This window comes from Anabrus simplex, chromosome 6 (assembly GCF_040414725.1).
Source record: "Anabrus simplex isolate iqAnaSimp1 chromosome 6, ASM4041472v1, whole genome shotgun sequence".
Lineage (NCBI taxonomy): Eukaryota > Metazoa > Arthropoda > Insecta > Orthoptera > Tettigoniidae > Anabrus > Anabrus simplex.
This window is the reverse complement of record NC_090270.1, coordinates 320,649,246-320,675,093: the sequence shown is the minus strand read 5'-3', so window position 1 is coordinate 320,675,093 and position 25,848 is coordinate 320,649,246. Positions and strand designations below refer to the sequence as shown.

General features: G+C 40.5%; 1 long non-coding RNA gene across 1 annotated transcript in view; it reads right to left on the bottom strand.

Annotated features, from left to right (window-relative positions):
• The window catches only part of LOC137501269 (uncharacterized), a 792,237-nt gene that overhangs the window by 472,510 nt on the left and 293,879 nt on the right, over window positions 1-25,848 (bottom strand). The window lies entirely within an intron of this gene.

Below are 25,848 nucleotides of genomic sequence, written 5' to 3'. Positions count from 1 at the left end.
TCGTAGCATTGGTGAGTAATTATTAAAGTGTATCATGATGTATCAGGCAGCCATCGTATTGCTCGGCCGGCCGTGGCATCAGCCTGTCCTCAGTTGGGGTTCTGCGTCAATTGGATGACCTTGTAGATTTATCATTCTGAAACGTACAAACCTTGCAGTATGAGTCCTGTTTATTTCCCCACCGCATATCCGCCCCATGGTTATGTGAACGAATCGTATTCATGAAATGTTATTGTGATTTTTGTCCTAAATGGACGATGATATTTGATTTCACACAAAACAACAGTAAAATTAGCAGTAAATTAATAAATACCATTCTTACTACAGATATACAACCTGTGACAATTAAGTTCGGTGAATAGTCCTGTATTATCAACATAGATGAACAATGCACGGCAGTGACCTTATTGTCCTTCGAAATAGTCCCCTCCCATAACTATGCACTGCTGAGATCGGTAATACATGTCCTGGAAACATTGCAAGAAGGCTTCATTTGGGATGATATTCAAGAGCCTCGTCACGTTTCTTTGGATGTCAGGAATATCTTTAAATCTCTTTCCTTTCAAAGCGAGTTTGGGTCGTAGGAATAGGAAGAAATCTGGAGGACTAAGATCTGGCGAGTATGGGGGATGTTCAAACTGCCCCACCCCCTTTTTGCCATGAAATGTTTGACGATATTGGTTGTGTATGGGCGATCGTTGTCATGGACAAAAAAAAACATGAACCTTGTTGTGCGTACTGGGGTCGTACCCTGTGTAGAGATTTCATGAAGCGGGTCAAAATTACAATGTACCGTGCAGCATTCAACGTCATTCCCTCACTTAGAAATTCCTTGTAGATAATGACTTGAATGTCGAAAAAGTTGATAAGTATCGTTTTGATGCGTGACATTTCGTCTCTGACCTTTTTCCGACGAGGGTATCACGGAGAACGTCGTTCCATGCTTGGTCGTTTCGTTTCTGGGTCGTGCCTGGGACATCAGGCTTCATCCTCAGTGAAAATGCAGCTCAAGAAATTTGGTGTCGCATCCGTCGTTTCGACAAAATGCTTTGATGCCTCTAAATGTGCCCGCATCTGATCGTCAGTTAAGTGATGTGGCACAAGACGAGAACACGTTTTCCTCTTCCCTAACTTCTGGGTAACGTCGTTCATGTTCCTGCTCGCAGTTCAGAACCAACGCACTGAACACGCACTGTGTCAAACAGGTCTTACACGGCACACACACACGATGCCAAACTGAACAACGTTGGGAGCAGGTGGTCAAAACCAGATGCTACGCAGGTGCAGCGTTGTGTGTCGCCAGTGTTGCCGGATGGACCGTTCTGACTTCATTCACCGAAATTTATTGTCACAGGTTGTAGATAGGTAATTACGGCGACTATTCTCTGTAGACACGACTCTCTACTCCAGCATTCGGCTTCATCATCGTACCGTCTTTTGTTTCCTTTCTGAGGTCCTGCGCTGGCACCGGCGAATGGAAGTGCTGTGTCTACGAATTCTCAGTATCTTTGTCCAGCATGACTAGCGCGGGCAGTTCAGACGGGAAAATAGAGGTGATAAGAATATCGAAAATAACACAAAATGATTAATGAGTTATGACCACAAGTCAGAAACTCACCCCACCAAGTAACATAAAGCAAAGGAAAGAACTTCAAAAAAGTTCAGTGAGCAAATACTTCACACGCAAAAGTGTTACATGAAAAAATGTCATTCCGAAGCGCTGTGACGTATTAGAATTCATGTAAAAGAGCCGCTGGGTAGAAATGGGGCCTATGACCATCATAGGTAATGTGTATATACACAATAATCATTAGACCGTTGTTGGCTTATGCTGCAATCGTCTGGTGGCAGAAAGTAAGTCAAGGAAAAGTCGGCAGTTGATTGGATAGCCTACAGAGAATGGCATGCATAGCCATAAATGGGGCTATGAGAACTACGCCGACAGAAGTCTTAAATACTTTACTAGACCTCCCATCACTATACAATTTCATTAAAGGACAGACTAGAATGAGTTCATATAGATTGGCACAATCAGAGTGCTGGAATGCACAGAGACCCAATCTAGGACACTGTAAAATGAACGGAATAATAACAGAGGAAGTTCTACACATGCCTTCTGATCATATTATACCAAAGTACAACTGAAAAACCGTTTTAGACCCAGACAATGAAAAAAGAAGACTGGAATATCAACAAATGGAATACTAAAATAAAGGTTTGGTGTGGTTGACTGATGGCTCAAAGACTGTGGATGGCACAGGAGGAGGGATCAAAGGGGGAAGACCTGAGAGATCAATCCAGATGAGCCTGGGCAAACACACTACAGTCTTTCAAGCTGAAATGATAGCTCTCACAACACGCCTCGAAGATAATCTAAAAATGAACTATAATAATAAGAACATTTTCAATCTTACGGACAGCCAAGCGGCCATTAAGGCACTAGATGCAGTCAAGATAATATTCAGAATTGTCTGGTATTGCCACTCACTTCTCCTGAAGCTCTCAAAGTACAATATTGTCAAAATCATATGGGTACCAGGGCATGCAGGTATAGAAGGAAATGAAAAGGCTGATAAACTGGCCAGGCAAGGGGTACAAACACATTTTGTACATCCAGAACATGTATGCGGGATTTTGTGTGAACAAGCCCTACACTACGTAGGAAAATGGGTACAAAAGAAACAATTGGAAAACTGAAAAAATACTCCAGGATGCAGGCTTACAAATGAACTGATAAAAGGACCAAATAAGAAGCATACTAAAGAACTGTTGAAACTCTGCAGAGAAAATATAATATGGGTAGTAGGACTGTTGACAGGACACTGCCATCTGAGAGAAAACACCTACGTAGAATTGGAATAATAAGAGACAACATTTGTATGAAAGGCAATGAAGCAGAGGAAATAGCTGAACACATACTTTTCGAATGTAAGGCGCTGGGTAGAATCATACTCTCCACTCTAGGACTACCAGGTGAAGAGAAATAAAAAATTCAAGAATACCCAATAAGAGCAACTTGCAGCTTTAGAGGCCCTGTGAAGAAAGTAGTATAATAATAATAATAATAATAATAATAATAATAATAATAATAGAATTCATAGTCGTAATGCAGGTGGCAAACTAGCAAAGTATATGTGTAAATATTTATCTAGTAATAATAGTATTTATTAATTTACCGCTAATTTTACTCTTAATTTCTTCTTATTCTTCTTCATGTGCCATGTCCTCGCAGAACGTTGGCGATCAGTAGCATGATCTGTTGTTTGTTCATAGCTGTTCTGAACAGAGTAAGCTTTGTCACCCCAAACCACTGGCTCAAGTTGCCGAGCCATGATGTCCTCCTTCTCCCCGGACCAGGTTTTCCATTAATTTTCCCTTGGAGTATTACTTGCAGAAGGTGGTATTTAAAGTTCCGCATCATATGACCAAAGTATTCTAGTTTCCTTCTCTTGATGGTAGTGAGAATTTCTTGTTCTTTGTTCATACGGTGCAAAACGTCTATATTGGTCATTTTAGCTGTCCAAGGTATCTTCAGCATCCTTCGGTACGTCCACATTTCAAATGCTTGCAATCTCTTGCACATGGTCTCAGTTAGTGTCCATGCCTCAACGCCGTACAACAGAATGCTGAAAACGTAGCACCGGAGTAGTCGTGTCCGTAGTGAAATGGAAAGGTCACGGCTTGTCAAAAGTTTCCTAAGTCTCTGAAAAGAAGTTCTGGCCTGCTCAATTCTGCATCGGATCTCGTGAGTAAGGTCCTAGTCATCATTGATGTGACATCCCAGGTATTTAAATGTTGCCACTCTTAATTTTCTTAAAAGCAATTATTATCTTCCATTTAGGACAAAAATTATAATTACCGGGCGAGTTGGCCGTGCGCGTAGAGGCGCGCGGCTGTGAGCTTGCATCCGGCAGATAGTAGGTTCGAATCCCACTATCGGCAGCCCTGAAAATGCTTTTCCGTGGTTTCCCATTTTCACACCAGGCAAATGCTGGGGCTGTACCTTAATTAAGGCCACGGACGCTTCCTTCCAACTCCTAGGCCTTTCCTATCCCATCGTCGCCATAAGACTTATCTGTGTCGGTGCGACGTAAAGCCCCTAGCAAAAAAAGTTATAATTAAATTTCATGGATACGATTCGTTGACGTACACCTGTCCCTTATTTTGATTTCAAGTATTTGGTAAACCACCTTGATTCTCTCACAATTACCTGTTCATGAAGTTGTACTTCTCCTCACAATATAAACATTTCCACCTCACTCGCCTCCATTCCCGTAAATTCAATTGTGTAAAACTACTACCAACAAGTTTTCATTGCGTCCTTCAGACCTCGGAGATGTGATACAGTAAAGGAACTGTCTTGGCATTCACCTTATTGCAGAAGAATGGAAAACTATGGAAAAACAGTCTCAGGAAGCCGACGGTGCGGACCAGCCCTTCTTCTCCGAAACACAGAGGCGCAAAGCCACGGTAGGACCGCTTCACTGCTCAGTTGGTCAGTCGGAGTGCAGAGCTGTCGGACCATGGACCTGCCGTAGCCACTTATAGGTTGAAATCTACTTTGTACCCATCGACACAATTATGTAAAAGAGTCATGTAATGTCTTTACTAAAGACTCAGTCCATGTCAACGTATATGAAAGTATACTTTTATTCCTAAATTTGTATGCTATATTTCAATTTTAACTCACGATAGACCAAAATGAAAGACATGTACAGTTGTACATTCGTAGGTCTGGTTATCTGCGTGATTTTTTCCATACACTGTGAGAAAGGATGAATATAATATTACGAAATTAACTACTAACGTAAAAATATGTTAATAACGCCAGACACTCATTGTTGATTAGTTCAGGGTGGGGCTGGAACGTTAATTGCTAAATATCCTTATTTATACTAGTGCTATGGGGAAGGTTTACAAAACAAGAGGGTAGAGCTGTGAAGTTGCTCTGATGAGATGATAGACTGAAACGTCATAGTCAGCAACAAGATGTAAGATAAACTGTAATCTACAGAAAGTGTTAATATCACTTGTACCCTATCTGTTTTCTATTGTGTTCTTCAAGAATTGATCACTTTGAATAACTAAATTGTGAATTTATTACTTCTTTTATATTTCCTACCTCCAGCCACAGATTTTTGTTACCTCCAGCCTGTTTCTTCTACACATCTCTACCAAAAATATTAAGTCTCTCTTGGCGGCATGCAACATTCTCTACCACATCGATTCATTTACAGGAGGAGCCTACCTTCAGCGTCTGAAGGATTTCGTTTATCAATATTTAAGTTGTTATTCTTTCATTTATTCCCTGTTGCACCACTTGTTCCTTTCACATTACAAATCCCTCTGTGTTCCGTCTGTGCTCTTCATTCCATTTGTTGCACCTTCTACATCAAGCCACGGCAAGAATCACTGGTCGTCTTTAAAGGGAATAAAAGTGCACGAGTAGCCTTGAGGATTTCATGTTTCTTGATGGATTGAGTCCTACTCTCCGTGGACTGCTCCTCCGTTCTACAAGAGTGCTTCTCCCTTAGGGTTCACTGGAGAAATGTACATCTGAGTTGGAAGAGAGGAATAGAAAGGAACATATTCAGAGTTGTTTCAAATGAATGTATATATCCGGTCAGATTTTTGGTGCCGACATCTGGGTGTCTAGTTATCTTTGTAGTAATATCTGTTAAATCAAACTAAATGTCTTGATAGAATTGCATTATATACAGAAAATAATATTCTAATGTGCTTTCAGCCAATATAAACAAAGCTTTGTCTTTAACAGATGACTGAGAATTCACATTGAAGGACACAGGAATTCTTTTGGAATATACCAGGTGTATGTATAAGTTTTCGCCGATTTTTGTGGTAAAGAGAACACGTAATTTTCAATGGATATTGATAGGATTTATTTTTTTACAATTTGCTTTACAGCACCGACATAGACAGGTCTTATGGCGACGATGGGATAGGAAAGGCCTTGGAGTGAGAAGGAAGCGTCTGTGGCTTTAACTAAGGTACAGCCCCAGCATTTGCTTGCTGTGAAAATGGGAAAACAGAGAAAACTATTTTCAGCGCTGCCGACAGTGCGGTTCGAACCTACTATCTCCCGGATGAAAGCTCACAGTTGCGCGCCCCTAACCGCATGATAAACTCTCCCGGAACTGAATGTGAATCTTAAACTGGAAGTGATGACATCAGAGCAAAGTAATTGAGTAAAGTTTCTAATATTAAGTACCTACGTTCACATTATTATCCACAAGATAATGACTCTCTCATGAGAATACGTGCGTGTCAGTTCGTCCTGAATTAAATGCAGAATCGTTTGCAGGACAGCTCTGCGATCGGAAGATTCCAGTGGGACTTGAGACTTAGGTCTAGAAGTCTATAGTATGCCCAGTTCCCTTGTAAGGGGTCGAAATGCCGTCATATATCCGTTAAATTGTCACGGAGGAAACCACACTTGTGTCCACATGAGTGGAGCGTGTCAGACGAAGTAAATTCGTCGGTACTGCTATGTCAATAAAAGCAGTTAGACAACAGTTGTGAAGACTATCTGCTGTTTGTCACCTACCGAATGAGGAACACATGGTCTCAAAGAAAGAAGAAACAGTGTAATGGCCGGCGCAGTGATGACATGTGTGCGATAAACGTAGACTTCGATGAGATACTGAATCAAGGTAATTGGCTGAAAGTGAGTCAGCTAAAGGACCCTTCACATGTGCAGGTTATACATCAGAGCTCGTTTAACCAAGAGGAAGAAAGTTGTCTCGATACATGCAGAAGGATGTGGGATTGATTATCAAACCAGAAGTCATAAAAACCGTTACAAATTTAATGGATTATAATTTCCCTCTGCAAGGTAGAGTAACTTACAACTGAGTTTAATGATGTCAGTGTCCCTAGGAGAACATATACTGGTATCCCTACCGTCCAATGTTCAATATTATGACAACTGTTGGCTATTATTAACTATCTTGCAGTCTCTAGTTCCCGCTGTCATAACATGAACATGCAGTGCTCTCATCGGCAAAGTGTGCTTATTCTGAAAACAAACTCCTTGATTGAAACACAACAGGATTCGGTGTGCGCGATGTTCTAATCAGGCAAAACAACTTTATCGATGGTAAGACAGCTGGAAATAACTGGCCCGCTCCTCAACGAGTTTGAACATCACAGACCTGGAATGACTGAAGACTGTGTTGATGATGTTCAGTAAAGGTTATTGAACTCACCAAAGGAATACCGTAATTGGGCGGACTAAGCAAGTAGAAGGGGTACTCAAATGGCACATGTCAGAGAACAGCAAAGGAACCGAGTTTATGAGCATTCAGACAGCATACAGTGCAGGAATTGAACTAAATGAAGCAGGTGCAGAAATAATAGCTCTGAGGAACCATCCTCAGTTTCTCTGTAAATCAGAGCAGATTGCGTACGTCTGCTGTTATTGATCGAAACGTTATATTTATAACCGTCAGAATCCTCAGTCTGGCGAAACAAATTTTGAATAAACAAATTCATAAAACACCTGAAAGAAAGAAGACAATAATGAGGGGAACACTAAAAATAAAACACATAAAAGTAAAATACAGCACGTCATTGACCTATTCCAGGTGAGGGCGTAACATGTCAGAAGGTCAATGGGCTGACTAGCCAACTGGAGTCACGCAAGGACAGAGAAACGGTTTTGTAACAACTCTTATTCTATGGCAGAGTGGAGAGTAGAGAGGACTTCATTAATGTAAGTCCCAAATTTCAAGTTTTTAAGGATTAAAACAGAGATAAACATAAATGTTCATCAAGTTCTAATTACAGTAAACTCCCGATTACAAGTGGTAACCTAACTGCTGTTTGTTGCTTTGTTGGAGAACTAAGCATTAAAAAATTTACTATAAAGCAGTTAATTTTTGTGGTTCTGTGACAGCATTCACAACTACGAAGTGAAAGAATGTGATTTCAAATTTAAAACAAATACTTGAATTAATTGAAAAGTTCGAGAAAGGAGAATCAATAAAGAAAGTATCGAATGTATATTGGAAGGTATTCGGACAGTTAAAGACATTATAAATAACAAAGAGAAATAGAGAGGCGACTGCCAGATACAAGAGAGCGTATCTACACGACGCCACAGAAGATGACTACCGCAGCAGTAGTCGAAACGTATGGAAGAAACGAGAGGAGTGGACCACGGCGTAATAGCCCGAAATAGTTTTATTATATTGACACCGGCCGTGAAAGCCTTCATACTTTAATAATAATAATAATAATAATAATAATAATAATAATAATAATAATAATAATAATAATAATAATAATAATAATAATAAAACGAAATTAAACACGATTCTCCTTGGAGATGCCATGAGGTCCATCGGGTACTCCGGAAACGTGATCCCCAAGATGAGGGTCACCACAGTAGTCATCCTCAGTACCTGCATGCCACGTCCAACATCTCCCCTGTATATACATGTTGACCTTTCAGAACATGCAATTTAAATAAAATAAACTTAAAAGACCTAATGAAGTTGAAATAAACTAAAGGCATTGTAGATTTCAACGACCTATTCAAGATAATGTACACCATTCTAAACTGGAGTTCGTAAAATTATCAGCGAAATGTTTCAAGTATGCCCCACCATACACGAGATTTTTTTACAATTGGCTTTACTTCGCACCGACACAGATAGGTCTTATGGCGACGATGAGATAGGAAAGGTATAGGAGGGGGAAGGTAGCGGCTGTGGCCTTAATTAAGGTACAGCCCCAGCATTTGCCTGGTGTGAAAATGGGAAGCCATAGAGAACCATCGTTAGGGCTGCTGACAGTGGGGTTCGAACCCACTATCTCCCGGATGCAAGCTCACAGCTGCGCGGCCTTAATAGCACACGTTATACATTCAACTGTAGGTGATAGGCCGCGTTATGCGAACATGAAAAGTTTGACGGATATCCAGTGTGTGTTCTCGTAAGACGTTGATATCTTCCACAATTTTCTTATTGATATTTCATCTTCTACAACGATTTATGCATTGGCCTATGTCCGTTGATCGGTTGCATGAAGCAATGATAAAATGTTATAATGATGAAAATTATTCCCAGTATATAGAAGAATTAATCTAATGTTCAAAAACTTATTTGTAAATCCCATCTAGTGAAATCAAGTGATTAGTTCCTGAATCCCATAAGTTCCAACACTATAGTCCACAACTCTCTCTATTTACTTAGAAGAGTTCTGCAAATGGAAGCAGGTGTTCATGACAGTCTGAAACTTCTGACTTACATGCGTCTCTACGAAGTTAGACGCAGAGCTGTGTCGACTGATGCTCACTCTGAAGTGAGGAGTGCTGTATGGGTTATACATGAATACGGAAGAGGCTTGATAAATATTAAGGTCAAAGGACGAGTGCTGAGTACTTTTGAAAGACATCCATAGCCCAAAAACTTTGACTTTAGGTAGCAAATAATCAGAAAAAGTAGTGGCGTTTACTTGAAACTACACAATATCTGAAACTTCCTTGTTTAGTTACACATACTTGAATAAAGGTTTCAAACAACAGTTTTTATTGATAAACGAATATTTAGCATAGATATAATTCTTTAAATTTTTGTCGTCAGATTATCGTAAATGCAAAAAGGACGATTTTAAGTATTTTTACCGTATGTGACTTGTTTTGGTCGTGTCTTCTTATGGGTACAGTATTGCATCATTCGCAAGAATGAAGATAACCTTTGTGATACTATCGTATGTGCAAGAAGAACACTGTGATAAACAATGGCAAGTGATCTTACAACAGTTCAGCCTCAGGCCGTCCTCTGCACTCCTTATTCTATTTCCTCTTACTTTACGTGGTCAGAACTGTCGATTCAACCTGCTTTAAAGGTAGCAAATCATGCGCCTCAGCAGCTTCTTTCTGTTCTTTTGTATTATTTTATGAAATTCTTCCTCAAATCCGGAGGCTGCCTTGCTACATATATCATCTGCAAGCTTGAAGTATTGAATGATTCTTATATTTGTGCTGTCAGAGATTATAACGCCCTCAGTAACCATTGCTTCTCAGACCTGCAGATACTTACTGACTACAGATGCAAGTGTGTTAAGAAGATCCGAGAAACTCTGCGACTATAGGAATTTCATGTTTGGAGTAACTACCCGCACAAAGAAAGAGCAGTTCTTTTATTCGCCGAAGTACCATCTATCAACTCACGGGTGATGAAATGCAATGAGATGTCATCCTTGGAATGGAGAAACATGCTGAAAATGACGGCAATGGTCACCCCAGTGCACTCTGTCATAAAATCGTGAGAACTTCATTAGCAAGCAGTCTTAAAGAAAAAATCCTTGACGTTCTTGAAGAAGTCCACTGCGTAGCAAAAGGTGGAAGTAACCGTCGTATTGATATAATTGCCATCAATCGCAGACAAAACGAAGCAGAAATCATTGACCCTACTGTATGGTGTGAAGACTCTGTTTCTCAGTCACATGTTGTAGATAAGGAAAAACAAAAACAGTACCCTATTTACAGAGAGCCTACAGCGTCAGGAACATCCGAGTGAGAGGACAGCTTCTGGGTGCTAGAGGGGCCATCCCCAGAAATGTTGTTGAATGGGGGCAATAGTACAAACTGGAGAGAAATATTCAAGATAAAAGTGTTACCACGATTGTAAAACTCTCAGTGGTGATAATGCGGAACGATTTATATGGAAAACATAGTATTTAATTTTCTCCCGGCAGCATAAAAGATGATCATATTCTTGACATAATTGATATTTCTTTCAAGAAACTAACAATTCAATTATTTTTGCAAAGAACGTCTGAGCTCTTATGTGCCCTTTGGCAAACACGTATTGGTGTCAGAGTGAATAAATAAAAATACATTAATTTTTAGAAAAGAAATAGATGGACCTGAGAAATTAGGTAACATCTTTTTAACAATAAAAACCAAACCCAATGGCGCAACAGACCCGGAGGGCCATGACTTACGAAGCGACCACTGCTCAGCCCGAAGGCCTGCATATTATGAGGTGTCGTGTGGTCATCACGACGAATTCCCTTGGCCGTTATACTTGGCTTCCTGGACCGGGGCCGCCATCCCACCGTCAGATAGCTCCTCAATTGTAATCATGTAGGCTGAGTGGAAATCGAACCAGGCCTCAGATCCAGGTAAAATCCCTGACCTGGCCGGGAATCGAACTCGGCGCCACCGGGTAAGAGGCATGCACGCTATGAACCCATTAATGCAATTTTGGCAACTTCCCCTAACGTTGTATATGGCAGACACCTGTTTTGAAAAACGGGAATGTTCCCCCCGCTCCAAACATCAGACCCACTGTGTCTGTTTCCTCCACCTGGTAATTATCTCTGTAGTAAGGAATTGTTGGTAAGTAAATATTTGTTTTTATATCAGAAGGCTGCGACTTAAGGCTTTCAGAGCGGACAGTTGGGTCAATGATGTAAACTCTCTTCTTTTTTATTTTTTATAGAATGATACTTGTTCGTGGCGTCGACATATGAAGATCTTTTTCCACTACTTTCACCATTTGAGAGGAATCTGCGTGTAAGTGGAATTGCGGAAGTATAGTGTGTTGAATGTGAGGCAAGGAACGTTAAGGACGACACAAACACCCAGTCCCCAGGCCAGGATATTAATAAACTCTCTTCTTAATTTGAAGGCAAAGATGTCGATCCTTCTGTGGTTCCCGTTGTCCACTAAGCCGAACCTCTTCAAATACCTGTAAACCATGGTCTTTTAGCTTTTCAAGGATTGTAAAAAACATGTAGTGATGATTGGTTACGGGCAAAATTCTTTTCTCTCTTCAATGTGTTTCATACTTCAGTTAAATATCACTTACGATAACTTACCTCTGACGGCCAGAATTGACTACCTAAATGTCATTTAATTAGCAATTATGAGATTGATTTCATTGACAAAATTTCCGTCAAATTTGAAATACAGTATTTAATCCGGCGCCACTGATGTGAATATATGATAGTCTTAGGATTAAAGACGTGAATGCTCCAGCTTGAAGAACTGCGTTGATTCATAATCATAAAAATCCACATTTGTAGCCCTTCAGGCAAGCAACACAATGTTGAAAACACCCTAAGCATATCAGCGACGAATTTTAGGTAAATAAAATACGACGTATGAGAATATATTCCTTATTTTTTGTTCCCAAAAATTACAATATTTTTCTTAATCATCGTTATCCGGTCGATTAGATTAGCAGATTAATGTGAGTCAATTCAGAGTTTCACGTAAGCCCTTATAACTACATTCGGTGCGGACATCTTTCAAAACTCAATAAACACCTGAGGGTATTGAATAAAGGGAAACATTACAGAAAGAATTACGTAAATAAGTTAATCTGGCTAAGATTTGAATCAAAAGAAAACGAGTATAGAAACAACGGATTTTTGGGCGGTTTTTCACGAACTGCATTTAGGCCGGAAGTGATTTTCGAAATTCAAGACTCATGTTGAAACTTTACTGTGCCCTTTAGACTTTCAACTTTCGGCACAATTGAGGAAATTGCTTAATTTTACTTTCATGTTCTTACTTTGCCTGATTTCAACATTAAAATGCTGCTGAGGAGTAGAATTTTCTGTTCTCCAGGACATAATACACCCGCTTTTTAGTTATTATTTCCCACTGATGCAATCTTTCCTCCTTCCTGTACTTTATTACGCACTTTCACGCAGTTATTTCAGGTGACGCTTCATTGTTTTCGTAGGCTGCAGGATGAGGCTCACTGAGGGGGATCCCTAAAGAAAACACATTTCACCTGCGCCATGCGCAGCGCAGGAAATAACCTCTTGGCTGATTCACCTGCACGCCGCTACGGTACAGCCGGAACTAATTTTGCCGATCAATGTCAGGACTGATGAATTGGTAACCAGATTCACCATTTCGTTCTCAATTTTACCTCTTCATTTGCGTAAGAGTTGGTTTCTATTTGCTTTATATCTTGCTTATCATAACAGATAACTGAATTGGGACGTGAATATTCCTGTCTTAAACCATTCCGATGTTAATATGGGGATTGTACCACATTAGATATTTGTCGGCAATGTTACTGAGAATATCTGGCGACTGTAATAAACATCAAGCGATCGTTGATGATGTTGTGTATGCGTAAAATTTACAATTATTTTGGAAAATAATGCTATGAGTACAATCATTTTGGAAAATTATGCTAAATGTACAATTATTTCGAAAAATAATGCTAAAAGTACAATTATTTTGAAATTCTTTTTCTTTAATGTGTTTAAAATTTATTCTAGACATTGTGCATATTACCTCCGTTTCACGAGCGCTACAGAAATGAAGAAATTAAAAGTATAATCAAAATCCGAAACGACAAGTCTCGGTTCTCTTCGTTGCCAGTACTGCTATTAAGACTTAACGAAACTCCAATAGGTGGCAGCATCGTACAGGTAAGGGATCACCACAAACGTACCTAAGAAACAATCCTTTTCTTTTTTTTTGCTAGTTGTTTTACGTCGCACCGACACAGATAGGTCTTACGGCGACGATGGGACAAGAAAGGGCTAGCAGTGGGAAGGAAGCGGTCGTGGCTTTAATTAATGTACAGCCCCAGCATTTGGCTGGTGTGAATATGGGAAACCACGGAAAACCATTTTCAGGGCTGCCGACAGTGGGGTTCGAACGTACTATCTCCCGAATACTGGATACTGGCCGCACTTAAGCGACTGCAGCTATCGAGCTCGTTCCTACGAAACAATAGCCGCCTCACTTCAGACATGCACGAGAGAAGATCAGAGGCCCATTTTTCGCTTTTGAGCAGTAAATTTGTGAAATACATTGACATTAATCGATGGATGAAGATTTGGTATGGTAATGCTAGGAACTTTCCTACCAGTGGAATAACTGCGACCAACAAAGGCATTCAGTCCGAGCGTCTTCCAGACCCACCGCCTTTACCAGACCTCTCCCCGTAGTGACTACCACATGCTTGGGACATTCAGCGAGACACTGGGAGGAAAGACGTTCCGTTTGGATGAAGATAAAGGATAAAGTGGTGCAGAAGTGGCTACGCAAACAACCGATGATTTTTTTCTTACAGAATTTTTAGCAGTTTCCAAACGCTGGCGGACTCGCATTTGAAGTAACGCGGACTCCGTAGAAAAACAGTCCAGTTTTGTACGATCAATAAAATACATTGAATAAGTATTTCAAGTTTTAATTTGATAAAAACAGTTACAGCAAAGATAGTACCTATGAGCCATAAACAGAAAGGATCTGTGAATCGATGAAACTAATCGTAAAACAAACTTCAAAACTCGGTCAAGTTGCGTATAAAAACACACTTGAACCTTACATTTTCAAAACCGGGCGAGTTGGTCGTGCGCGTAGAGGCGCGCGGCTGTGAGCTTACATCCGGGAGATAGTAGGTTCGAATCCCACTATCGGCAGCCCTGAAAATGGTTTTCCGTGGTTTCCCATTTTCACACCAGGCAAATGCTGGGGCTGTACCTTAATTAAGGCCACGGCCGCTTCCTTCCATTTCCTAGGCCTTTCCTATCCCATCGTCGCCATAAGACCTATCTGTGTCGGTGCGACGTAAAGCCCCTAGCAAAAAAAAAATACATTTTCAAAGATTACTTAAAAATAACTAGAAGATAAGGATACAGGGGTCTTCTTAAGAAATCCAAAACTATATGTTTCATGACATCTGTATATCCTAGCCGTAGGAACAAATTACGGTCTGAAAGGGTTATGCTATTACCTTTCTAATGGTTTATTCGTTCCGAATGTCTTCTTTAATTTATTCCGCTTCTCATGTTTGAGCGACAGGCCATTGGGAGCCTGTCTAGGAGAAGAAAACGTTTCTAAATTAAAAAGGAAAGCCTACAGTTTAACCTGACTTTTGAAATTCTGATCATATTGACGAGATCTCGTGTTTTATATGAAAACCGAATCTCAGGAAAGAGACACTGCCTTTCAGAAATTTCACAAGCACTAGCCTGATTTTCGAATGGGGCCTTTTTGCTGAGAAGCCAGTGATCAATTTCATTCAGTTACCACGCCCGTTAAAATCTTTGCTTCAAATGAAAAAACCTAGAATCGCATATCTGTGTGTGTATGGGGGGGGGGGGGGGGGAGATGTCACGCAAAGTCGTAGAACATGAAGAAAACTGGTGAAGGCGTAGGGAATATTAGTCAAGTCCTCCATTCTTTGCATTATTTTGGAAATTTAATAGAAACTGAGGATGTCAAATACCGTAAAGTGATCAGTGACCTAGTTTTTTTGTGTGTACAGAAATAACATCAGCTAGTGTCGCAGTATTTCGAAAGAGAAATATCTACATAGCACACCTTGACATTCGCGTCGACATAAAATACATTCTAATGTACGTACACTTTCTGGCACAGAAGGTGATATCCTTGAAAATCCCTGAGAACAACTGACACTGAAAGGAAGGGGCTATTATTATTATTATTATTATTATTATTATTATTATTATTATTATTATTATTATTTTAAATGTTTCTCCCGTTATACTATGGACCACGAAAAGCCTAATCCATTTCTGATTATTCTTCTTTCGATCAGCTCAGTATATCGTTTTCCTTTTCGAAAAGGCTTCTTTGCCTTCTTAGGACCAGGTGTAGCCGGTAAGTTTCCTATTCGAGTGATCTTGATGGATCGTCTGATCTCGGAATCTTGTCATTTTATCGGTGGAGTGGCCTCTGGAGATGACCGGTGCAGGCCATTCGAGTTGACGCCGTATACTGCAGGCAAACTGCACGTCTGTGAGGATGTGGCTCTACTAGGATGATTTCTAATGCTTAATACAACACACGCACAGCCCTCACAGGAAATAAAAAAATCAAAGTAAAATCATCCGGCCGGGAGCCGAACCCGGGATCCCCTAGACCAAAAACTAGCATATTAACCATTTATCCATGGGTCCGGACATGGTCTTGCTATAAGAATGTATATTATCAACTGCATCCTATGGTATGTTCTGTTCTTCCATGTTCTCCTTTACTCCTTGAAGCCAATTAATATATGTCTTCTTGCCCTCCACGTATTGCAGAATTCTCTTAACTGTTCTCTCTGGTTACAATCCTTTGATGATCCTTCTCTTTTTAATGATGATGTGGTTTCCTCTGTATTTTTGTATAATTCCGCATTTGGTCGCAATCGAAATTCTTGCCCGACATTTCTCAATGTTTTCCAGTATGCCTTTTTTTTTCCAGTGAAATGTATTCGATCGCACACGATTATTCTTGCTTTATCACAGTGCTGTAATATCTGAGTTATGCAGTGTTTGAGATGGACATTTTTGTTATGTACCTTGCGCCATTGGTGATATGCATTTTCCATCTTTCTTGCCCTTTCCTGTAACGCTATTCCTGGTAGCCAGTAGCCCTGTAGGAGTTACCCACACCCCTAGATAAAATGTATTCAGTTTCCACGAAAATAGGGATCCTGATCTGTAGTAATTAAGTACGCAATACCAACAAAAGACCATTTCTGTTTTCCTTTCTACTTCCTTTTGGCTAGACTTGAGCAAAAACCTAGACTCTGTGCCATTAAATCATGTTCCAACTGCCTTGTAACATTATTGCACGAATATATTTTCTTGGTTTTGATCGTAAATTTCAAACTTTCAAACATTTTGGCTGAAAAACACCCTGTTTTCATATTTTCGAAATTGAAAGTACGCACCAACTTCAACTTCTAATGTATTATTTCAAACTTTCAAACATTTTGGCTGAAAACGTCCTGTTTTTAAATTTTCAAAATTGAAAGTACGCACCCACTTCTTCAACTTCTAATGTATTATTTTAGGAAGAGGTGGGGTTTCGGGGACTTCCAGATGCTAGTAAAAGGAATGATGAGAGGGAGAAGAGTTTTGAAGTAAAAGGTGGAGGTTGGAGATGGCAGAGAGAAATTAAACGAAATGAGTGCTTATGTAGACTTGCATGCAGCCCCGTTAACCGATGCCCATATTCCGAGGAGCACACACAGCCCCAGATTCATCTTAAGTCAAAATGGCACAGGAGCAATTTTTCCTTTCTTTTTATTTTTATTTTACAATTTCGCTTTACGTCGTTCCAATACCGATAGGTCTTATGGCGACGATAGGATAGGAAAGGCCTAGGAGAGGGAGGAAGCGGCCGTGGCCTTAATTAAGGAACAGCCCCAGCACTTGTGTAGTGTGAAGATGGGGAAACCACGGAAAACTATCCTCAGGGCTGCTGACAGTAGGATTCGTACCCATGACTTTCTGAATGCACTCTCACAGTTGCCCGCATGGTCAACTCGCCCGGTTTGTCATAGGACCTCTTTTGTTGCAAATTGTATCTACTTTCCGTATTTCTATGTAGTATGATTTCCCAAAAATATACAGTTTAAATACACATTTTTGGGAATTTTCTCACAATTTAGGGAAAGTTAAAAATTCGGATCCAGCGACTCAAAAACGTAAAGTAGGCCAATTTCCTGGACAGAACAATAAATTGATGTACGTCTCTACTTCCTGGACTGTTGCATGCCAATCTATTTGTTGTAAACTCCCATAGTTATCCGGAAATAAAGCCTGAAATACCGCGTAATGTTGCGACCAGTGTCGTATTCCTTACACGAACCCAGGCTAGACAATGGATATGCAGACTGAGTGGACACCCGGCGGACGCTCAGAGAAGTGAGGGAAAGACAGCACTAGGTCATGTATTGTTGTTTACAAGTGACGCAGGCGCTTGGCCAGGAGCCAGCTGGATATACCACAGCTGGAAGGCACGTGTGTGAGTTCGTACCAGCAGCACAGACATTGCAGTATACAAAGAAGAACAACCACTACTTTCTTGAAAAATATTAACGCTAAAGATACAGAACTTAGCTTTGTTCATTCCTCCCATTACAGTTTTTATTACGATAGCTGAGGTACGGTCTAAACTGTACTACATCTAACCGTACTAACACCTAAACAGGGTGGTCGAAACAATGTGAACAGAGTATGTGAGTGTTAGAGCGTTGGGCATGGCGAATAGAGATGTGTCGTTCCTGACTGAACTGCTCCTAAAGAACTGCTCCTCGGGATGAGTAACTCTTCGAGGAAGGACTAGCTACGGAGTTGTAGTTCATTAAGTCCCAAAGGAACAATGAGACGCTTGCATGCGATGTGAGCGTGACATGGAGGAACTAGAGTAGGAGTAAGACTAATCAAAACAGAAGGTTGACCAGTGATTAGTGAAATGTAAATTTACTTGTGTAGATTGATTGTATTTTGTGATACCAGTTGCGAAACCATAAAACTTGGCGTATATTTATGTAAGTGTCGACATAATCTTTTACATTTCCGTGTCGGGAGACTAGCTACAGAGCTGTAGTTCTTTTAGTCCCAACCGACCAATGAGAGGCTTGTATCCGATTTTAGCGAAACGTGACTGGACTAGGAGTAGGAATTGGAATAAGGCTAACCAGAAAGTTTGCTCGGGACTCTTGTACAGGAATGCGCGCACAGAACTTTCTTGTGTAATGTAAATATACTTGTGTAGACTGATTGCAAAACGAAACACCAGTAGGGAAATCATAAAACTTGGCCTATATTAATGTAAGTATCGACATCACAATAGTTTACATTTTTGTGTTCGTGTTTTAAAGTACTCAAAGCTAAAATAGGCCTAATTCAAACGCAAGTTGTGCGATATTTAGAGGGTTTGAAATCATAGCCCAAATTTTATAATCAAAATATGAATAATGTGGAATCACCGAACTAATGTAAGGCTCGATGGCTAAATGGATAGCGTGCTGGCTTTTGGTCACAGGGTTCCCGGGTTCAATTCCAGGCAGGGTCGGGAAATTTAACCTTAATTGGATAATTTCGCCTGCACGGGGGCTGGGTGTATGTGTCGTCTTCATCATCATTTCATCCTCATCATGATGCGCAGGTCGCCTACGGGTGCCAAATCAAAAAACCTGCATCTGGCGAGCCGAACTTGTCCTCGGTCACTCCCGGCACTAAAAGCCATACGCCATTTCATTTCACCGAACTAATATTTTATCACCAACCGGTGTAGCGTGACGATAAGCACTGCATGCTTGTAACTCGGACTCGGTAGGCGCTGTGGGTTCAAATCTCTTTATCGGCTGATCTTCAAAGTGTTTTCTGTGGTTTTCCATTCTCCCTCCAGGAATATGCTAGAACAGTACCTTCTTCAAAAGCTATGGCTGATTCCTTCCAAATCCATTTCTTAACCCCCACTTAGAGAAAAAATACCATTAAAAGTGAGTGGACTCTACAAACAGATTTCCATTTTTTTCCCCGAAGTTTATCGCGAAAAATGAATAAGCCTTATACCTTTATTTCTTTGTCACAGGTGAAGATGTCCAGTCGAAGAAGTGCTCTGTGGTTTCATTTCATTTATACAGAAAACATTGTTCCTATAGTTATTTAAAAAAAAATGCATTTGAAATCCAACAAATAATAACTTTCTTCTCAGTAACCTCATTTCTACGCCCTTTTAAACAATCATGATCGTTAATTTTTAAAGGTGCATTCGGCTGCTGTGGTGTGAAGCGCGAGCAGGTATAACATACCCGCGTGCTGGTCACGGGCCATTGTCGGCAGGCCAGCCGTCTGGGACTCTTGCGAGCGGAGTTGCTGAAGGAGGAGAATAGAAATTGAAAGAACTGCTCACAAGGAACTATTCATTTCAGGGACTGAGCAGTTCTGACACTTGTCCTTCCGGTGAACTACTCTTACACATCTCTAACGGTGAAAGGTAATTTGAAAAAAATACGTCGGTATCTCGCGTCTTTGTCACTTTATCAGCTGCTGAAGTTAGCCAATCAGATCGCTTCGCTGGTGAATTCAAATGGGCTGTACGAGGCGATGTGGCTAAATCTGCACGAGTCTTAGTAGGGCTTGGGAGACATGGCGAGAAATGAGCACCAAATACTAACACACCGTGGGTTTCGGGCTATGCTACTGGGGCGACCCTGCCAGTAGGGAGGTCCTTGTTAAGTACCTCCCCTGGAGAAGTATATTTCTTCTACTGGCGCTCTCAAGCCGTTTATAAGCCACGTCCTTATTTAGCAACGCCACCTCCCTAAGCCCACCTGAAGTCTCCCAGGAAGCGATATGATTGGCTAACTTTAGCAGCTGACAAAATGGCAACGTCGCGAGATATCTAATTAATTTTTCCAATTTTTTATCAGTATGACCAACTTTCTAACGCTCATATACGCGGTTCACATTGTTTCCGGCCACCCGTATTTGAGGGACAATTCAAGATCGTTTCTGACGCAGGCTCATTAATAATGCTACTTGGGGATTCCTTTCCTTAAACCGAGTTTATTTTTGCTAGCGGCTTTACGTCGCACCGACGCAGACAGGTCATATGGCGACGATGGGATAGGAAAGGCCTAGGAGTTGGAAAGAAGCCACCGTGGCCTTAATTCCGGTACAGCCCCAGCATTTGTCTGGTGTGAAATTGGGAAACCACGGAAAACCATCTCAATGCTGCTGACAGTGGGATTAGAACCCACTACCTCCCGGATGCAAAATCACAGCTACGCGCCTCTAACCGCACGGCCAACCCGCCCGGTCTTAAAGCGAGCGAGTGGCTGCACGGTATGTGTCACGTAGCGGTCAGCTTCGAACCCCACTGTCTACAGCCCTAGAGATGGTGTTCCGTTCTTCTCATTTTCCATTTTTACACGAGACAAATGTTGGTTCTCTACATTCATTAAGGCAACGGCCATTTCCTTTCCAATCCTAAACCCTTCCTATCTCATCATCGCCATAAGACCTGTCTGTGTTGGTGCGACGTAAAGCAAATTGTAATTCAACTCCTGTACCTATTGCGGAACACTCGTGTAGCATAGGAATTTTGTTAGAGCCCCATGCTCATTCACAGTGGTGGTGGCGGTGATTATTGTTTTATGAGGAAGTATAATTGGGCAACCACACTCTATTAATACAGATCAGAGGAAAAGAATTGGAAGGGGTCCACCACTTCGAAAAATGAAATTGGACAAAGAAATAGAAGGGCCTCGAATGCTGTAATACCGCCAGGTTCGGGAAAGAACAAGAGTTAACCAAGGCTGGTAAGATGCGATGGACAAAAGTGAAAAGCCTGGCACAACTACGCGAAAACAGTGTCAGGACCCAGCTAAGGACGCCATGGTGCCCAATCCACACTTCCAAGTTAAGAACACCTCAGGCCTCTTTTGATTCTCTCTTACGACAGACAGGGGATACCGTGGGTGTTATTTTACCGATTCCAACAACAGGGCGTTTCCCATTTACAAGGGCAGCATCTCAGTAAGTACCCACTGTTAATAAACCAAACCCCATGGCACTACAGCACTTGAAGGGCCTCGGCCTACCAAGCGAGCGCTGCTCAGCCCGAAGGCCTGCAAATTACGAGGCGTCGTGTGGTCAGCACGGCGAATCCTCTCGGTCGTTATTCTTGGCTTTCTAGACCGTGGCCGCTATCTTACAGTCAGATAGCTCCTCAATTCTAATCACGTAGGCTGAGTGGACCTCGAACCAGCCCTCAAGTCCAGGTAAAAATTCCTCACCTTGCCGGGAACCGAACCCGGGGCCTGCGGGTAAGAGGCAGGCAAGATACCCCTACACCATGGGGCCGGCTCCACTGTTGATAACCACTGTAAACTTCACTGTAGCTCTTCCTGCTTCCTTAATTCTCGTGAATAAAACATTAAAGGGATCTAATTGCTCTTCTAAATTATACTAGTGATATTTAAGATCATCTCTAATATAAATCATACGAAGCCCGCATTTCATTCAACAAGTAGTTAGATCTCATTATGGAAATTTATGAGTTATGATTTTGATTTATTTTGAAATTTCCAAGCGTATCATTAATTTAATAGTCACTTTTCATTCCCTCAATGAAACAATTTTATCTTCTTTATCCCTTGATTATCAGTATAATGTTAAGGATTAGCGAACGACATGTCTAGAGATATTGATGACTCAAAAATACATTTTATACCACAAACTATATTCAAGAGGGTATTTCTAAGTTAGGTTATTAAAATATATTTTATTGATATTTGTCCACCTGCGAATACATTCTTATGAGTTTGAACCTCGTGAAAAAAAAAACTGGAAGGAAAGTTGTCTCGTGAAGACTTTGTTGCCCTTCCCCATAAAATGTCCACGACTCACTACCATCGAGAGGTTTGTTTGAGTTTTTGAGTTCAATATTGATCGTTGGTACAGTAATGAGTTTATCTTTGATTGACCACCAGTTTTGCATTTATTATTTACTGGAGTTACTAATGTTAGTGCTGATCAGATTTTAGTATTTTCAAAGGAAAATTGGTATGTTAAAATATCAACATACCCCCTGTTGGATTATCTAGATTTTCCAGTTAAAATTCCATAAAGTAATTAAATGAGCATACAAAATTAAGGAGTTGTGAACATAAAGGAACATGAAAATTCACTCGGCCTTCCTTACTCATAAAATATGACTATATGAACTCAGAAATCCGTATTCCTCAAGGCAAAATTTTAGTTTGTCGTTTGAAGGTACTGGTACCCATTAACATTTTAAAAAGAATTACATTTATTTTACTTTTATTTTCCTTTCTAACTAAAAATACAAATACCCAAAAAGGAAAGAAAAGCAAATAATGCCAATAACTTAATGTAATTTTTGAAATTTCGATATATGTGAGTCTGATCCAGGACAAGTACGTCCATCCTTCTACAAAAGTAAAGTCTAGTTCTGGTATCTCCGAGAGTTTCCCTGTTGAGGTTGGTTTTAATCAAGGTTCAGTTTTGAGCCCATCTTATTCAATATAGTTATTAACCATATCCCAGAAGAACTGTTGTTTAGTCATCAGCCCGAAGGCTGGTTGGATCCTCAACAGTTCCACCATGAACTGTCATAGATGGCCTAGGCATCACTGAAGAGGCGTACTAGGGAAATGAGGAGTGAGGTAGTTTCCCGTTGCTTTCCTCACTGAGCCAGAAGTCGCTATTACATATCAGTCTGCCAAGCCCAATGAAATGCATGCACCAACCGACCCTATGAGCAACAGTTTCACACCATTCATAGCAGGCACTGGCTGCGTAAGGAATGACATTACTAGCGTCGCTCATACCTCAGTCACTTTCATTTTGTCAAAGCCAAGGATAAGACAGAGACAGATCAATGAAAGCAACAAAATTGCTCTAGCCCATACCAGAAGACTTAGTGCAGTGTAAACACTAGGTCCTGCCAGCAATGGCATAGAAGAACTGATGACACAATTACCATTGACCCTACTATACGCAGACGACATCGCCCCCTAGTTGGTGAAACACGTGAAGAGGTCGAGGCAGCCTTAGCACTTTAGGAGGAAAGCTTCGGAGACAAATGGACACAGAATAAGCCATAAGAAGACTAAGTAAATGTTCTGTAACTTCGCCAAGACGGAAATTCAAGGTCCACACAGTAACATTTTCCTAGCGGGTGAACCATTGGTAATGGTGATTAAATTCAAATATATGGGCTCAATTATTACCACCGGTACGACGACTGATGATGACGTGAAGCATCGCATCAACGTTGGATGGAACAAATTGCGTTTGCTGACAGGCGTCTTATCTGAAAGGAGGATGCCTATAAATCTCAAAGGCAAGAGATACAAGACTGTTGTTAGACCTGCCCTCACTTATGGCTCCGAGTGTTGGGTAAGGCAAAAGAACCATAATCATGAAATGCATGTAACGGAAATGGGCACGCTGCGATGGTCAGAGGGTGTCACCCTCTTGGACCGAGTGCACAGTGAGCATATGCGAGGATCATCTAGTACGGCCTCTATCAGTGCGAAATTTAAAGAGAGGCAGTTGCGCTAGTATGGACAAATACATCGTGGACATGAAGATCATCCATCCCCTTAAGAGAGCTCCTGCAGACGAAGAGGCCCTGAACAGAGATGAAATTGGAGTGGCGGAGACATCTAACCCCAGGGAGTGCTCCCTAAGGATCAGAATAACCAATCCTGAGTGATACTTGGGAGTGTCAATCGTGGACACATATGGCGAAGAAAGAAGAAAAAGAAAATGTCATATGCATCTATCATTGGAGTAGAGATATCCTCCACAAGTTCTCAAACTACATTGAGACACAATATGTCTCCTAATTCTCGTGGAATCGCCGCGATCACATTGTGGAGGTGAAGCTTTACATTATTATGAATAAATATCCAGTGGCTATGCGCAGGTAGGACCAGTTTTTTTTAGCACATCCATGTTCTTCTTTGTAAAGTGAAGTTTTAATGAGGAGTTACTTCCAGGCTTAAAATGTTACTACATACAACTGATGGGCTCTTTCTTCTACTATATTTCTTTATACGACACTGTGTATAACTATTTGTTATGATTCATGCTAATATTTTAACTGTTGGAAAACCAGTAGATCGGGATTATCCAGAATCATTATTCTTCAGTAAATTCGATTGCACTGCAAAAATGAAGTGTAAACATATTGCTGAGTGTAGGAAACTAGTAAATAGATGTAGAACTAGTGAGTATATTCATGACATTAACAATCTTAGTGTAGTTAACTTCACATAGATCTCCTTTGACGAGCTGGAGTATAAGATTCAGACACAGAGAAGACAAGTCCAGGAGCGAAGTATTATATTACATTTGTAGCATTATCTACCAAAGTTTTTCCAATAGGTTTTTGTAGTAGAATTATAGAAGGCGACTATGACATATGTGATAAATATCACTTCGAATTACTTTGGTGATAAACCTTTAAGTCCTGCAATGCGGTCGGTTGTATCGGCCTTCAGCGTTCATTAATGAATATCGTACTTTACGACTTATTTATTTCTAAAAATTTTGAAGAAGTTATATCCCGTTTGTAAATTATGAAGCGCACCAAATGCTCGGTACTGATAATGTCGATATGCGATTGTATACCTTACCTGTATAGGAAAATGGACTGCCAGTTATGTCCGAAGTAATTGCATTTGCATTGTTTGCAATGTAATTCATATACCCTAAATCCATTATGTTTATTATGTGTGCTTAGCATGTTGTCGCTCTGCAATTTAGCATACATAGTCTGTATTCACCACACCGTATTTATTAATTAAATGCAACTAAACTACTTTAAAACTGACATTGCTCATAACAAACATATCTGAAATGCATTTACATGTCGATTATAAAATCTTGTGAAGTAGTTTCTTGAGTCCACTTATGTCTAGATTTGTAGGCTGAAATGAATAACCCACACTTTCGTTAGAGCATTTTTATTAATATGTTGGTCACAAAATTGACCGTTATAAATGCATTTCGAATACTTCGTTCAGAATAAGCAAATAAATTTAAGCGTAATGTGCTTGATTTAGTTATATATTTAAGTCAAATACGGCTAATTAATATGACAACTCTTCTCCGCTATAATTGTGGAATTTCGGTCTATAGCGTTTTAGTGGTGGTTATTGGTATTTTTTCTTGTTTCCTGTCAATAAGATACAAAGAGATCGAGTTCAAAATATTAACTGGAATCCTGTTTTGGAACATATTGTAAATGTAGACTGCGCGAGTACATTTGAGGCTCTTCTAGTACAACTAGTGGAAGTCAAAAAAATTAAAAATATGCTACTTTAAGGTTTAATCGATAAAACAGTCGAGGCTACTTTTATATGAATTTTAAAGTTCACTTTTAATTTACTCTTCACCTCTGTTGTGTAGTGGTTAACGTGATTAGCTGCCACCCTCGGAGGCCCGGGTCGATTCTCGGCTCTGCCGCGAAATATTTGAAGAGGTATGACGATTGGAATGGACTTCACTGAGCATTTGGAGGTCAACTGAGTAAAGCGGGTTTGATTCCCACCTCAGCCA